This window comes from Odontesthes bonariensis, chromosome 3, assembly GCF_027942865.1.
Source record: "Odontesthes bonariensis isolate fOdoBon6 chromosome 3, fOdoBon6.hap1, whole genome shotgun sequence".
Lineage (NCBI taxonomy): Eukaryota > Metazoa > Chordata > Actinopteri > Atheriniformes > Atherinopsidae > Odontesthes > Odontesthes bonariensis.
The window spans coordinates 3548149-3565166 of NC_134508.1; the positions used below are offsets into that span (position 1 = coordinate 3548149).

Sequence of the window (17018 nt, forward strand, 5' to 3'; positions counted from 1 at the left end):
TGGGATATATTGAAGGTGGCAGAATGGGACCTGTTGGAGGACAGATGATTGTTCTGCTGAAGTGAGGAAATCTGCTGCACAGCAGAAAAACGTGATCAAACGTTCTAATTCCACGACGGCGCTCGTGTTTTTTAACCTTCAGGTGTGGGACGTAACGCCGCCGTCGTGAATGCAAATATAAAATATGAAATGCAAATATTGCATTTGATGTAATTAGGGACCGAGCAGTGAAACTGCAAGGACCCTATTGTATCTGTAAGGATTATTACTTTCTTATTCTTTGCAAAAGGTGCTCGAAAACTCTTGAAATTTTGCGAGCACCACCTGCCAGTCGACGACATGAAAGAATCTAAACTTTATATTTTTGGGAGTCGCTCATTGACTCTGTAGCGCCCCCTACGATGCTTAAAAATGGTCCCCGCATTGGGGTTAGTTTCACGTGGGACGACGAAATTTGGTACACTCATTCATCATGCCCAGACGCACAAAAAAGTCTCATGCCGCCATGGTCCCACGTTCACAGGAAGGCGGCCATTTTGGATGGAAAGTGAGTTTTCGTGCCATTTTTGGCCGATTCCACACCTTGCATAGGATCGAACTCGTCCTACAGATTTAATTCTACAAGCTTCAAACTTGGCCAGGTTACTCTTAAGACATGGGGGGAAAATAATTAAAAACTTTTCCAAACTCTAAACAATGTGGGCGTGGCCAGGCGATACAAATCATGTGATGGCGTTTGTGATTTGAAAGCCTTATCATCATCGCAAAGTCATGAAACTTGGCACACACGTCCACCCTGACGACCTCGTACGTATGTAAAGGGTATCGTGTGTGGGCGGAGCAAAATGGCTCAGTGGCGCCCCCTAGAAATTTTCAAAAACCCCTCCACATTGGGGTTAACCTGGCCAAGTTTGAAGTCTGTAGCATTAAATCTGTAAAAAAAATCATTGGGCAACTTTTTCAAAACTTAAAGGGCGTGGCCGTGGCAACGCCTCAAAGTTTGATGACTTGCCATCACTCGCCACAAAAAATGAAGTCGCTTATAACTCCCACATACATTATCCAATCTGTCCCAAACATAATACGGTGATAGCTGGATCCAGCCTGAACGCGTACATATAACATAGTGACATCCACCTACAGCGCCACCTGCTGGTGGTTGGAAACGTCTTTTTTCTTTCACACCTCGCATTTGATCAAACTCCTCCTACAGATTTAATGCAAAAACCTTCAAACTTGGGCAGGCTACTCTTAAGACATGGGGGGAAAAAATCATTGAAAAACTTTTCCAAACTCTGAATGGTGTGGGCGTGGCCAGGTAGTGAAAAAAGTCATGGCGTTTGTGATTTGAAAGCCTTATCATCATCGCAAAGTCATGAAACTTGGCACACACATGCACCCTGTCGACCTCGTACGTATGTAAAGGGTATTGTGTGTGGGCGGAGCAAAATGGCTCAGTGGCGCCCCCTAGAAATGTTCAAAAACCCCTCCGCATTGGGGTTATTATGTGCTCGTACGTACGCAGAGCGCATCGTGCGTGTGGGCAGAGCTGAAGCTCCAGCATCCAGCGCATACCCCAACGTACGCACACCTCGGTCCCGCCTACAGCTGCTTGCAGCTTTCTAGTTTTGTTTGTTTTAGTTTGAAAATATTATTTCTGTGAAAGAGATATGTCAATATGTGCCAAAATGGTCAATTATTACATCTTGGTAAGAGCGCAATTAAAGAGCTTTTCAGTGTCACCAGTAGGGGGCAGTGTGGGCAGTTGTTTCTGCACTGAACAGAAGCAAACGGTCGCCCGTCTCGTTCTTTCTCCTGTTTTACAGGAACCTTATCTGTGTTCAGGTATTCTGTCTGGGACCTGTGACACAAATCTCTTGGCCCAATTTTCTCTCCCTTCGTATCACTGCCTGCTGCCGCCTGCCGACAGCCGCGCCTGTTACAGTAACTCGCCGTGAATGTATTATTCTTTTGAACGCATATTGTTCTGAGAAGCAAAAGGCTTTATTTTTTAAACCCCAGCCAACTAGCCGGACTACCTTCATCAACGCCAAAACGAGGCTGGAACTCTGCTCACAGGACGCAGCAGGGGGTAAGAAGATGTTCAGAAATGATGCTGCTGATATGGGATGTTACACAGCTTCATGTCAAAAGAGGCGAACTGTCCCTTTAAGCCTGACACCGTTATCCTGCTTTTCCCCGACTTTTTATTCCAAATCAAACGATCGTGTTTTACTGACGTTTTCATGGAAACTTCAGATGTGACGACACCGTGAACAAGCCCAGAAATGCGTCCACATTTGGACCAAACCGGGACTTTCTTTAGTCGCTGTAAACGACGGGCGTTTTCTTTGAACTCGACCCGTGTTTTTCCCCTCAAACTGCACAGATTTAAGCTTCGTGTCGAGCTGTAAAGCAGAGCGTCTGCTGCAGCCTGATTCGGGATGAGCGAGGACTCTTCCGCTTGATCTCCTCTGCTCTCTGGCCTGTTTACCATTTCCAACGGCAGTAATTCCCACGCCGGCTGCAGCTGTGAGCCGCAGTCAGAGGGCGGATGAATAATTCATCTGTGGGCTGCTGCGTGGCCAGGATGGACGCCGCCAACCCGCAGAGCAGAGCCCCGGGGCGGCTGGCAGCATGGGCTGGGGTGGACCCCCCCGACATCCAGTAAACAATTTAAGCCCGGGCCAAGAGGCAGAATTTCTGCCATCATTATCATCATAGATGGTGTCAGCTGAGACAGAAAAGATGAAGAAGAACGAGGAGAAAACGTCTGAGACTGAAGGTGTTGACTGCTGAGGAGCCTCTTTCCTCCAGCAGCAACACCAGAAATGTTGGTGAACCTTTAAAGGGATAGTTCGCCTCTTTGGACATGAAGCTGTGTAACATCCCATATCAGCAACATCATTTCTGAACATCTTCTTACCCCCTGCTGCGTCCTGTGAGCAGAGTTCCAGCCTCGTTTTGGTGTTGATGAAGGTAGTCCGGCTAGTTGGCTGGGGTTTAAAAAATAAAGCGTTTTGCTTCTCAGAACAATATGCGTTCAACAGAGTAATACATTTACATCACAACATGGTTCTCCAGGAAAAAGTCAGACCTCACAATCTCTTGGTCCTATTTTCTCTCCCTTCGTATCACTGCCTGCTGTGATACGAATTTAATTTATTATGTAATAAATTATTTATTATTTTTTCATTATTTAATCATTTTTATTATTTAATAAATTATACTAAATTATTGTTTAATACTAATAAATTTACAATTATTATTATTCTTAAAATAATATAATACTTTATAAATATGATAAAAATATGATATTTTTATAAAATATATTTTATATATTTTCAAATTTATAATATATAAATTTTTAGATAAAATGTTAAAAATACAATATTTTTATAAAATATATCAATTCATTTTATATATTTTATAAAAAATATAATATTTTTATAAAGTATATAAAATATATCTTATACATGGCGCTAGCCGGAGAGAAAGTAGGGCCAAACGACATCAACACCAAAACGAGGCTGGAACTCTGCTCACAGGACGCAGCAGGGGGTAAGAAGATGTTCAGAAATGATGCTGCTGATATGGGATGTTACACAGCTTCATGTCAGAAGAGGCGAACTGTCCCTTTAAGGTGAGAAACACAGTAAGTGATGACCCAGATGCCCCCCCCCATTGAGGGCACCAGCTCACTGCAGAGCGAGAGGAAATCAGACCTTCTCTGTGCCACATCTGGCCATAACTGCCACAGCTGCACACATCAGGACCGTGTTTAAATTAATGTTCACATGTAGGCCTTCGTCCACGCATGAGAGGTTTCTGCTCGGCCAGAACATTCAGCGCCGAATCAAAGAAAGACAACGAACATCAGCTTGAACAGATGTTGGATCCCCTCCGGCGGTCGGATCTGAGATCAGCTGCGCTCACCACAAAGAACGGCGTCGGTGATGATCCAAAGACGCCATCAACGCTGCTCGTTTCTGCTTTTCCTGATTCGTTTCTTACATTAAAGACAAAAAAAGTGATGGAAAACAGGAGGAAAGCCTCCAGGGAGACGCAAAGAAAGCAAATAACTTCATGCTGAAACCAAACAGACAAAGAGGAAATAACAGGAAAGTTAAACAAGTTCTAAAGTTTGTGGTGAAATCAAAATAAAATGAATAAATAAATAATTTGGAGGGAATAAATCAGAGAGAAATAAGAAAGAAATTAAATAAATTCCAATTAAGATAAAAAAAATGTAATTTGGTGAGAAAGTAAATAAACAACTTTAACACAAGTTGTTTAAAACTAAAGCAAATTAATTCTATTTGATTGTTTATTGCAGAACTTAAACCTTTATTTCACCTCAGCAGTATTTATCAGGAAGTTATTCAGCGTCGGGAACAGCAGGAACAGCGAGCCGACACGAAAGGCTGGAACGGTTATCGGACAGAAACCGGAGGCGTTTGAGTCAGTGACGGGCCAGAGATCCCTGAACAAACTGCTCTCCATCGTGGACCATCCTTCCGACCGCTCAATGAAACGCTGCAGAGGCGGCGGAGCTCATCCTCCAACAGACGGGTTCGGCTCCGACTTTCTTACCATCGCACTTTTCAGCGGTTCTCCTCTGGGCAAAAGATGAAAGTTTGAACCGATCATTACTCGGTTTACGATACGATTTGATTCGATTTGATTCGATTCAATACGATACAATTCTATATGATTTGATACGATTTGATTCGATTCGATACAATTCGATACGATACAATTCGATACGATTTGATACGATTCGATACAATTCGATACGATTTGATAGGATTCGATTAGATACAGTTCGATACGATACAATAAAATACGAGTCGACTCGATTCGATACGATACAATTCGATACGATTCGATACGATTCAATTCGATACGATTCGATTTGATACGATTTGATAGGATTCGATACAATAAAATACGAGTCGACTCGACTCGATTTCTGGGGGGAAAAAAGGGACAGTGTGATTTGACATGAATCGTCGCTGATTGGACCGGTGGTCCGACCCTTGTACATGTGACATCACTGTTGTCATTAGCTTGTGTTTCTCTCTCTCAGCAGGTGTCTCTGGCCTGGTGTTACGGTGCTTGTTGTCCCCTCTTTCCTGTCCTCTCAGCCCCAGCTGGTCCAGGCAGATGGTTCCTGGTTCTGATTCTGATGGAGGTTTCTTCCTGTTCAAAGGGAGTTTTTTCTCCCCACAATCGCCTCGTGCACGCTCAGGACGGAGGTTTCAGTTAATCTGTTGGTTTCCTGAGCTGGGATACTTTTTTAATTGGCTCTTTGTGAACTGGACTAACTTGGAATTAAATGAATTTGAATTCTAATTGGCTTGAAATTGGACTGTACCTACGAATAAAACTGAATTGAATTGAATCTGTGAAAAACACACTTTAAGAAGCCGAATGCACAGTTTCCGCATCTAAACTGTAAGAAACAGTTGGACTGAACAGGTTGGATGTTTTTACACACAAACGTTTCCCTCAGATTACTTCATTTATTATTCCCTGATAGCATTTCTTTACCGGCTGCCCTCCCCTCTGCTTCTAATGAAAGACTCGGCCTGGCAGATGGTGCCGTAGCATATTTTATCACCGGTAATTTAAGCAGTGCAGCGTAACATAAACGAGAGCTGGAACATGTTACAGCTGTGGCAGTAGTTGTGCAGCAGGAATGTTCCATCATCATGTTTCATTGGACGGGGCTCGTAAAAAACAAGGAGTCGGCACGATGACGGCCCGAGCATGACTGAAAGGTGTTTTAGCTACGAAGCGCACATCAGTCAGCACGGTAATCAGCACTCGGGTTCACGCCGCCGAGCGTCTGATTCCTCATCTGCGGGGGGTTTGATTTTGATTGTAAGCTGATTCTCTGTGACACTTTTCCGTGTCTGACTTCCTGTTCAGCTCATCATCTCTGCAGCTCAACACGGCTTCCATCTAAAGTAGAACAGGAGGGTATTTATAGCAGGAAGCTGCTTCTGAACCGTGCCACGGCACATCTGATGGAATCACAGGCGTCTAAAGTGGTCACAATAAACTTCAGCAACCGGGTCGCCACCACAACGTGATGCAGCGGCGCCCAGTGGAGTCCACGTGTTGAGGTCATAGATAGGAGTGGAGGTGCGTGGGCTGCATGTTTAATTAGATATGATGCAGGCGGAGACAGATCAGAACAGATAGATATCAGGTCATCGTTGGTTATCTCCCTTCTAACAGATATTTCATTACAGGCCTGTAAACCGTGTCAGAGTTGGTCATCAGACAGTTTTATTCGGGTTCACCTCACACGCAGCAACGTTGGGCTTTTGCACGGCGTTAACCGCTGCATCTGGATCTGAGCAGGACATCTGGTGTAGTGATGGTGTTTAAATGCAGCTCACTCAGAGCAGCGCCAGCGTACAGAGGTGGAGTAACGGTGAGGATCCACCTCAGTGTTTTACTAATGACGCAGAAATCATTTATACTGTAGAATCCGCTTTATAAATTAAACTGAGCTGAATTTTAACCATGTTAAATGATATGGGCTGGGCAACGATTCAAATGTTTAATCTAATTAATCACATGATTTCCCTGATTAATCTAATTTGTACGCAGAATCCAAAAATGAATCCAAAAGTAGTGTATAACTTTTAGCATTTAGCTTTATTTTAAATGTGCTGCCATATGAATGAAAGTGCCATAACATTTGTTGTGCAAACACACTTTTAACATCAGCATCTTTCTGTAGTTTTTATGTAGAAGCCTCGCTCCACTGTCTGTTTCCTTGAATGACTTGCTGCTATCAGTTGTGTGTTTTGCCTTTAAGTGATATTTTAGACTGGAACTACTACGCTGAGAAGACAATTCAACTTGGCAGTGTTTACAGATGACTTTGGTTCTGTCGACTCCGCCGTCTGGAAGAACTTTAAAATGAAAATGGCCGAGTAAAAGTTCCGTACCCTTCTCCATGTTTGGTGGATCCGCCGATTACTTTCTTTTCCTGTTCCGCAGCAGACAGCAGCAGACTTTTACAGAATAAAAGCCTGTGAGCAACATACTTTTACAAAATAAAAGCCTGTGAGCAACAGACTTTTACAAAATAAAAGCCTGTGAGCAACAGACTTTTACAGAATAAAAGCCGAAATAAAAACCTGGTTCGAGTCCCGCATCGGGAAAAAATAAAAAAATAAAAAACCTGCGTTAATGTGCGATAAAATATTTATCGGCGTTAAATAATTAACGAGTTAACGCGATAACAACGAGTTAACTCGCCCAGCCCTATAAATGATATTTAAAGTATTTAAATCTTGTTCTTGAGTGTTTTTCCAACATATAAATGAAAAACGGAATAGTTCAGCTTTAACATACGGGGCAGACGGTGCTTTTAAATAAGGTTAATTATCAGATGCAGATCCAGTTCACTCCCTCGCAGCTGAAGCCGGTAAAACAGCAGCTCTGGCCTCATTCTCCCGGCACTGAGTTAGATATCATTACCTCCTCGAGGACAATTCTGCCGCTCTGCTCGTCCTAATCATCGAAACAGGAAGAGGTCCGGCGTGAGCCGCTGGGAAACAGAGCGAGAGGCTGGAAAAAACCGGCATTATGTTCAGTCGGAGCGAACGCTTCCTCAGAAACACGAGCACAATATGTTCTCATCTCTGTACGCAGATCAAACCTGCAGCCTCCATTTTAACTGCGTCATGGAAGCAGCAGAAGCACCAAGGCTGTGTTCGAAACCGCCTACTACTCCCACTGCTCCTACTAACTTTAACTTTTTTTAAGTTCCCGGATGCATACTAGATTCTCCGAAATGTTGGGTATGCATCATGAGGTTACTACTCATACTCAAACTACCCAAGATGCAACGTAACGTGACGTCGCCGATCGTCATTTCCTGTCAAAACGCCAGTTTTAAGCTAGCTACAACGAGGGTAGGTTCACTTCCTGTTTTCAAAACAAAAGCACCGATTGTATCGTAATGGCTTTCCCTATGATAAAAGGCAACGGGTATTTTATTTTGTGAAAATAACCGGAAGTGCGTTGCTCACTGCGGCTAGCTTTAGTAGCGCCGAATTCGTGGGAACAAAATTGTAAACAGCCGGTATTTTGTCAGGTTTTCAACACGTTGGGGATCTAAACGACTACTTTCTCACCTGAAAATGTTTCAAATGTTGCTAAAGTTTACAGAGTTTAGAGCTTAAGAGAAATCAGCTTCAGGCCGGCTGATTTCAGCTCGGGCAGGAGCGAAATGCATTGTGGGTAAACGCTCTGCATACTGTCTGATCGATGAGTATGCAGTATGGAAATATGTAGTATGTAGTATGCAGTATGCATTATGTAGTATGTAGTATATAGTATGTAGTATGTAGTATGCAGTATGCATTATGTAGTATGCAGTATGTAGTATGTAGTTGGGCATCATAGTTTAACGCATATTGTTTTGAGAAGCAAAACGCTTTATTTTTTAAACCCCAGCCAACTAGCCGGACTACCTTCATCAACACCAAAACGAGGCTGGAACTCTGCTCACAGGACGCAGCAGGGGGTAAGAAGATGTTCATAAATGATGCTGCTGATATGGGATGTCATACAGCTTCATGTCAAAAGAGGCGAACTGTCCCTTTAAGGCGGTCCATGTGTTCAGGTCATAGATACCAGAAGCATGTTCTTCTTTCTCTCAAATATGTTGCCTCAAACTTCTCAGAAAACAGTTTCCACAATCACTTCCCTTTCCTCTTCACGTGTTACAGCAGACGTACGGACCTTCTCCTGTGAAGAAGAACCCGCTGCACCCATAGAAACGCTTCATTCTATCCCAAAGCACACGATTCTATGTTTATGATAACATATATAAGCTTTGTGATTGTTACACATGGGAACCTGAACAGAGTTTATCGATAAAACGTCCCCAGTTTTCTTCTTCTGAAGCAGTTTGGGTATCAAACCCCTTAATTTTTCTTCTTCCTCAACGGCTGAATAAAAGAAACCCGAATCATTTCTACCTTTTGTTTCGCACCTGTCTGCATGTCCAGACGCATCATAAAACTGTGCAGCTCGGTATCAGGAGCTCAATTATGCGGCTCTGCCACTGAGACTGAGAGGATTCTGTCACTCTGTCAGCCCGAGTTTGACATCAGCGCCTCTTCAGAAGCACTTACGGAGCTGAAAAGGTAGTAATCTGCTCAGAGGACTCACTGAAAAGTACACTGTCTGTGCTGTCGTTACAGCGTGAGAACGGCCGATGTGTGTTTCTCCTTCTGCAGATGGGAAGGCTGCAGCACAGCTTATTACTGTGTTATTACACAGTAATAACAGAGTACCTGCTCGGATGTAATCTTATGCCACAGTGAAACTGTCAAAGAGGCCATTTGCTTTGTAGAAGTTGTTTCCCTGAATCAGAAGAGCACTGAAGGCCGATCAGAAATCGGTCTGTGATGGTTTGATATTAGGGCTTCAGCGATACGCTAATCTCACGATACACGATATTCAGCCAACGAGTTGATTCGATTTGATAGATCACGATACGATTCGATACGATTCGTTAGGATTCGATACGATTCGTTAGGATTCCATTCGAAACGATACGATTCGATTCGATTCGATACAATTCGTTACAATTCGATACGATTCGTTACAATTCTATACGATTCGTTAGGATTCGATTCGAAACGATTCGCTAGGATTCGATTCAATATGATACAATTCAATACGATTCATTAGGATACGATTCGATACAATTTGATACGATTCGTTAGGATTCGATACGATTCGATACGATTCGTTAGGATACGATACGATTCGATACAATTCGATACGATTCGTTAGGATTCGATACGATTCGTTAGGATTCCATTCGAAACGATACGATTCGTTACAATTCGATACGATTCGTTAGGATTCGATACGATTTGTTAGGATTCGATACGATTCGTTAGGATTCGATTCGAAATGATTCGCTAGGATTTGATTCAATACGATACAATTCAATACGATTCATTAGGATACGATACGATACGATTCGATACAATTCGATACGATTCGTTAGGATTCCATACAATTCGATACACTTACATCATTTTCTGGGGGTGTTATTACACAGTGATAAGGCGTCGGGCATCCGTTTATTAATGTTTTATGTTGGCTCGGCTGGGCTGCACGGTGGTGTGGTGTTAGCACCGTTGCCTCACAGCAAGAAGGTTCCAGGCTCAACTCACGGCTGGGCCCTTTCTGTGTGGAGTTTGCATGTTCTCCCCGTGTATGCGTGGGTTCTCTCCGGGTACTCCGGCTTCCTCCCACTGTCCAAAAACATGCATGCTAGGTTAATTGGTGTCTCTAAAATTGTCTTTAGGAGTAAGTGTGAGTGTTCATGGTTGTTTGTCTCGTATGTCTCTGTGTGGCCCTGTGATGGACTGGCGGCCTGTCCAGGGTGTACCCCGCCTCTCACCCATTGACTGCTGGGATAGGCTCCAGCCCCCCGCGACCCGACCGACGGATTCAGCGGTATAGAAAATGGATGGATGGATGGGTTGGCTCGGCTGTCCAGTCAGAGACGGCAACACGGAAGCAGGGAGAGCAGCAGAAAACGGAGGCAAAGCGAAGACAAAGCGAAGCACGGCTGCGTTCCTTTGGTTCATTTATGGCGAGAATATTTTAATCAATCAGCCGATATTCCAGATCTAACTCTTTGTTGGCAAAGCGAGCAGAGTTTGTTTGCGTCACACATTTCAAACACAAAGGCACTGAGAAGGGAAAAGGTAGAGCCGTGGTTAATGAAAGGAAATGTGAAATAAATGTAAAATTTAATTAAACAAAAGCCGAGGAAGGCAGCTGAGTTTTCCGTTCAGCTGGAGCTCATTTAAAAGCAGCAGGAAGTTAATTCCGTCTGCGTAATGACTGCAGTTTCATCCTCTGCCCCCTATAGATCCGTGTCCTACTTTGTCCTGTTTCTGCACTTTTATTCTTTATTTTTTGTTGCCAAACATGATCGTTTCCGTCTTGTTTTGATTTAATTGAAGGGCATCTAATTGCATCCAACATTTCACTCGGACACGAACATCGAAGGAGTGACTCCTGTAGTCGGACGGTGAGAGGACCAGTGGATCTGCACAGCTGTGGTTGGGAACATCGGGTCAGTTAAGAAGAATTTTACGGTCCACAAAAGCTGAGCTGAGCTCAAGCAGCACCAGAACTGATGCGATGAAATCGTCTGAAATGTTGTCTAAAGCCACAGTGAAACTGTCAAAGAGGCCATTTGCTTTGTAGGAGTTTTTTCCCTGAATCAGAAGAGCACGAAAAGCAGACCAAAGATAGGATTCGATACGATTCGTTAGGATTCGATACGATTCGTTAGGATTCGATACGATTCGTTAGGATTCGATACGATTCGTTAGGATTCGATACGATAGGATTCGATAGGATTCGATTCAATACGATACGATACACTTACATCATTTTCTGGGGGAAAAAAGGGACAGTGTGATTTGACATGAATGGTCTCTGATTGGACCGGTGGTCCGACCTTTGAACCGGAAGGACAACACAGCCAGACAAACAGAAACACACGAACATTTCACAAACGTGACTTTATACAACATTTTTATCAACTAATTTATCACTGTTTTGTAGAATGTGACCCCCTGGCATTGTGTTGTATTACCTTAATGTTCTGTGCTTTCACTCATTGTAACGTTTGACTTTTCAATAAAGTTTGCTTTAAAAATATAAATAAAATAAAAAAAATCGATGCTTTCGGAAACGAAATATCGATATATATATCGCAGTATGGATAAAATTGCTCAGCCCTCTTTGATGTGGCAGGATCCTGAATCCCTGAGAGGTTGGTGCTGCTGAATGTTTGGATCCCTCTAAATAAAAAGGTTAAAGGGAGAAGACGGAGAGACGAAGAGACGAGGCGGAGGAACGCAGAGGATGGAGGTCATGCAGACGAGCTGAGACGGAGGGGGGATGTGTCAGAGCTCCCTGGATGACACGTCCTCTGACACATCAGATCTCCTCACCTCTGATTGGACTGTCGGGCCTCGGACCAGCGAGTCCCAACATGGACGCTCCCTGACTCTCACAAACACAGGCTGTGTTCGAAACCGCATACTACATACTACATACTACATACTACATACTACATACTGCATACTGCATACTACATACTGCATACTACATACTGCATACTACATACTACATACTACATACTGCATACTACATACTACATACTGCATACTGCATACTACATACTGCATACTACATACTGCATACTACATACTACATACTGCATACTACATACTACATACTGCATACTACATACTACATACTGCATACTACATACTACATACTGCATACTACATACTACATACTGCATACTACATACTACATACTGCATACTACATACTGCATACTACATACTACATACTGCATACTACATACTACATACTGCATACTACATACTACATACTGCATACTACATACTACATACTGCATACTGCATACTACATACTGCATACTACATACTGCATACTACATACTACATACTGCATACTACATACTGCATACTACATACTACATACTTGCATACTACATACTCATCGATCAGACAGTATGCAGAGCGTTTACCCACAATGCATTTCGCTCCTGCCTCAGCCGAAATCAGCCGGCCTGAAGCGGATTTCCCTTAAGCTCTAAACTCTGTAAACTTTAGCAACATTTGAAACATTTTCAGGCGAGAAAGTAGTCGTTTAGATCCCCAACGTGTTGAAAACCTGACAAAATACCGGCTGTTTACAATTTTGTTCCCACGAATTCGGCGCTACTAAAGCTAGCCGCAGTGAGCAACGCACTTCCTGTTATTTTCACAAAATAAAATACCCGTTGCCTTTTATCATAGGGAAAGCCATTACGATACAATTGGTGCTTTTGTTTTGAAAACAGGAAGTGAACCTACCCTCGTTGTAGCTAGCTTGAAACTGCCGTTTTGACAGGAAATGACGATCGGCGACGTCACCTTACGTTGCATCTTGGGTAGTTTGAGTATGAGTAGTGACCTCATGATGCATACCCAACATTTCGGAGAATCTAGTATGTATCCGGGAACTTACAAAAAGTTAAAGTTAGTGGGAGTAGTGGGAGTAGTAGGAGAAGTATGCGGTTTCGAACACAGCCACAGTTTGACTCAGCAGAGACGGAAGCAAAGCGTCAGGGTCAGGGCGGACCAGCTGGTTCTGAAATAACTAGAACCAGCCTGATCATAAATTCAGAGGCCGAGTTCACATAGGGTTAGGGTAACCTTGGGTTAGGGTAGCCCAGGGTTAGGGTAACCGTGGGTTAGGATAACCTTGGGTTAGGGTAACCTAGGGTTAGGGTAGCCCAGGGTTAGGGTAACCTAGGGTTAGGGTAACCGTGGGTTAGGGTAACCTTGGGTTAGGGTAGCCAGGGTTAGGGTAACCTAGGGTTAGGGTAACCGTGGGTTAGGGTAACCTTGGGTTAGGGTAGCCAGGGTTAGGGTAACCTAGGGTTAGGGTAACCGTGGGTTAGGGTAACCTTGGGTTAGGGTAGCCAGGGTTAGGGTAACCGTTCGTTAGGGTAGCCAGGGTTAGGGTAACCGTGGGTTAGGGTAGCCTAGGGTTAGGGTAACCTAGGGTTAGGGTAACCTTGGGTTAGGGTAACCTAGGGTTAGGGTAAACTAGGGTTAGGATAACCTTGGGTTAGGATAACCTAGGGTTAGGGTAACCTAAGTGTGACCTCTGAGTGTCGGAGCGCTCTGAACCGTCACTCTGCTGCTGTTTACTCTGACTCAGCCGGCCTCGGGACTCTTCTTCACGGAGTCGAGAGAAGAAGAAGAACTCAGATGGTGGATTTCACCGGATCCCAAAGCCAGAAGAAGCTGAGCTCCCTGTGGGGCTGATGGGCCTCTTTCTCCAAGGAGGAGAATATCTGAGCACCGGATCCGTTTGATGCTGGGATCATTCAGAACTCTTTCAGAACTCATTCAGAACTCTTTCAGAACTCATTCAGAACTCAATCTGATGCAGAACTCTTTCGGAACTCATTCAGAACTCATTCAGAACTCATTCAGAACTCATTCGGAACTCTTTCGGAACTCATTCAGAACTCTTTCAGAACTCTTTCAGAACTCAATCTGATGCAGAACTCTGTCAGAACTCTTTCAGAACAGATTCCTTCTGTTTTAATGTTTCTTTAACTCAAACTGGGATGTTTTCCTCACCCTAACCGGGTCATTTTTTACGTGTAAAACCAGCTGACCCACTGAAGGACGGTTCGGGGCGGCTCTTAAACTCGGTTCTTCAGCTCCATCCTCCAAACGTGGATTTCTGTTCCCTCTTAAACGTGGTTAAAAGCCGTTTTTGGGATTATTTCATGAACTCTGTTGAAGATTTGTTCGTACATGTTGGTCATTTTCTCGCCCGGGGTCTGGAGAAGCTCGTTGTCCCGCTTCACGATGAATTCAGAACCAATGAGAAGCCTCCCTGATGGCGGCAGGACTGCAGACCGTGTTAGAGCCGATACAAGCAGCAGAAGAAGAAGAATGGCGCCTCATTATGTGGTTAAAAAGTGTCATTTTTCACAGCTCGGACAGCCGTGAAACCGCCGGCGCCCTGCTGCGAACCTGCTTCTGCCCGGAGCCCATCTGACATGATCCACTGGTTCTGGAGGGGCCGATGTTCTGGGCGACTCTTCCACACAAATGAAAACGATGGGAAACGCACGCCCTCACGTGCACGGCCCCACGTGCACGGCCTCCGCGGAGCGCAGCCTGGCGAGGACGGCTGTGATCTATAATTAATTCACAGCCGCAGAAATGTAACTGGAAGATAAATCACTTTAATACCAGGAAATATATAAATAAATAAAGATAATGCAGAGCGGGGGAGGAGGCGCTGACGGGGGGGGGGGGGGGGGGGGGGGACGGGAGCTAACGGGAAGTCGTGGTGGAGGTGTCCACACGAAATAAATGGCGTTATTAAAATCAGCCGTCAGCGAGCTTTAACACACTCTGACGACTTGTTCTCGCCCGCCTTCCTCCACGTCGTTCACTCGTCTTCCTCGTTGGACCGAGCTGCGCGGCGTCGGTTTCACAACGAGGGAATTAAACTGAAATGCTGCCCTGTTTTTGGTGATTCCTCCCACACGTCGGGTTCGTTTTTCCTCAGGAAACATGGACGGGTTGTGCAGATTAGAATAAAGATAAATCTCTTTCTGCGCTTTATCAAATCATATCAAATCAAATTTATTTGTGTAGCACATTTCATGTACAAACAGTTCAAAGTGCTTCACATAAAATAAAAGCATTGCAGCAGGGAGTGGAAGAATCATTAAAATATATAAAAGAATATAAAGAGAAACAAATAAAATAATTTAAATGAATGTAAAAACAAGCAACAGTCCAGATAAGTTCAAAGATATCGTGCAGATTTCATGAGAACAGAAATGTTTTTAACCTGGATTTAAAATGTCTCCATTTGGTGAAAGTTTAATCTCCACTGGCAGTTTGTTCCACTTGTTTGCAGCATAACAGCTAAATGCTGCTTCTCCATGTTTAGTCTGGACTCTGGACTGGACCAGCTGACCTGAGTCCTTGGATCTAAGAGCTCTGCTGGCTTTATATTCTCTGAACAGATCACAGATGTATGTTCTACAGATGCTTTACGCCCTGGGCGAACCATCCCCACTCCACTAACGTGACATGGAAATGAGCGGTAGTGTAGAAAACGTGCGGCCTGGGCGGTCGCCCACATTGCCCATAGCCTGGTCTGAAAGGACCAACTCAGTAGGTTCTGATCCTACAGCCGTGGCCTGTCAGGGTTGGTGGTTTTTCTCTTATATTTGGTGATGCTGCACATCCTTATTTCCTCTTTTCGCAGCTTATATAATGAAATAAATAAAACCGTCGAGGGGTTTCTTGTTCAAACGTCTCTTGAACAGGATGAAAGGCCGGCAAAGTCACGGCATCGGAGCGTTAAAAAGAGGAGCCACAAGCTGCTTTTTTAAAACTTTTTAACTTTAAATCATCCGGAAGTCACACCCATAGCAGAGGTTACGCTGACAGGAACAATCAGCCTCACAACACTAACTTTCTCCACCCGTTTATAAACCCTCACAAGTGTTTTCTCACTTCATTTTTCTTTTCATTTTGGCTGCTATTCTTGGAGCTTTCACTCGATGGTTCGCACATGTGCCTCAGATCTGCTGCATATCTAAGATTTAACATCAGATTTATGGTCATGCACAGGGTCACACACTCACAGAGGCAGATGCCTTCAATGGAGCAGTGGGCAGCCAATCACAGCGCCCGGGGAGCATGGCCTCAAGGGAACCTCGAAGAGGTGGACTGACACCCCAGTTCTACTAATCTTTGAGTGGCGTAACCACTGAGCCACGGCCGCCCATAAAAGCAACCACGAAGGGACTCGAACCCTCAATCTTCTGATTCGAAGTCAGACGCCTTATCCATTAGGCCACGCGGTCGGCCTGAGAGCCATTCTGAAAATCTAAATCACTCAGCCTTCAAACAGCCCTGAATGTTTCTGCAGCTGATATACAGACACATACTTTAAACAGCGTCTCAGTTTATATACTGATTTATTTTCTCTAACAGCTTAGCTAATGAAGGTGACGCAAAGCAGCTTCTAAGGAGTTATTGATGTATTTTCTCCTTTAGCAGCAGCTAACGCTAACAGCTTAGCTAATGAAGGTGACATACACCAACTTCTAAGGAGTTATTGATGTATTTTCTCCTTTAGCAGCAGCTAACGCTAACAGCTTAGCTAATGAAGGTGACATACACCAACTTCTAAGGAGTTATTGATGTATTTTCTCCTTTAGCAGCAGCAGCTAACGCTAACAGCTTAGCTAATGAAGGTGACGCAAAGCAGCTTCTAAGGAGTTATTGATGTATTTTCTCCTTTAGCAGCAGCTAACGCTAACAGCTTAGCTAATGAAGGTGACATACACCAACTTCTAAGGAGTTATTGATGTATTTT

The 17018-nt window shown here is 44.0% G+C and overlaps 1 protein-coding gene and 1 non-coding gene across 3 annotated transcripts in view; both read right to left on the reverse strand.

Annotated features, from left to right (window-relative positions):
* grm7 (glutamate metabotropic receptor 7) overlaps positions 1–17018 on the reverse strand; it is a 344389-nt gene that overhangs the window by 305608 nt on the left and 21763 nt on the right. The gene's annotated exons all lie outside the window — the stretch shown is intronic.
* trnar-ucg (transfer RNA arginine (anticodon UCG)) lies at positions 16431–16503 on the reverse strand. Its single transcript has one exon. It is a non-coding gene; the product is annotated as a tRNA-Arg (tRNA).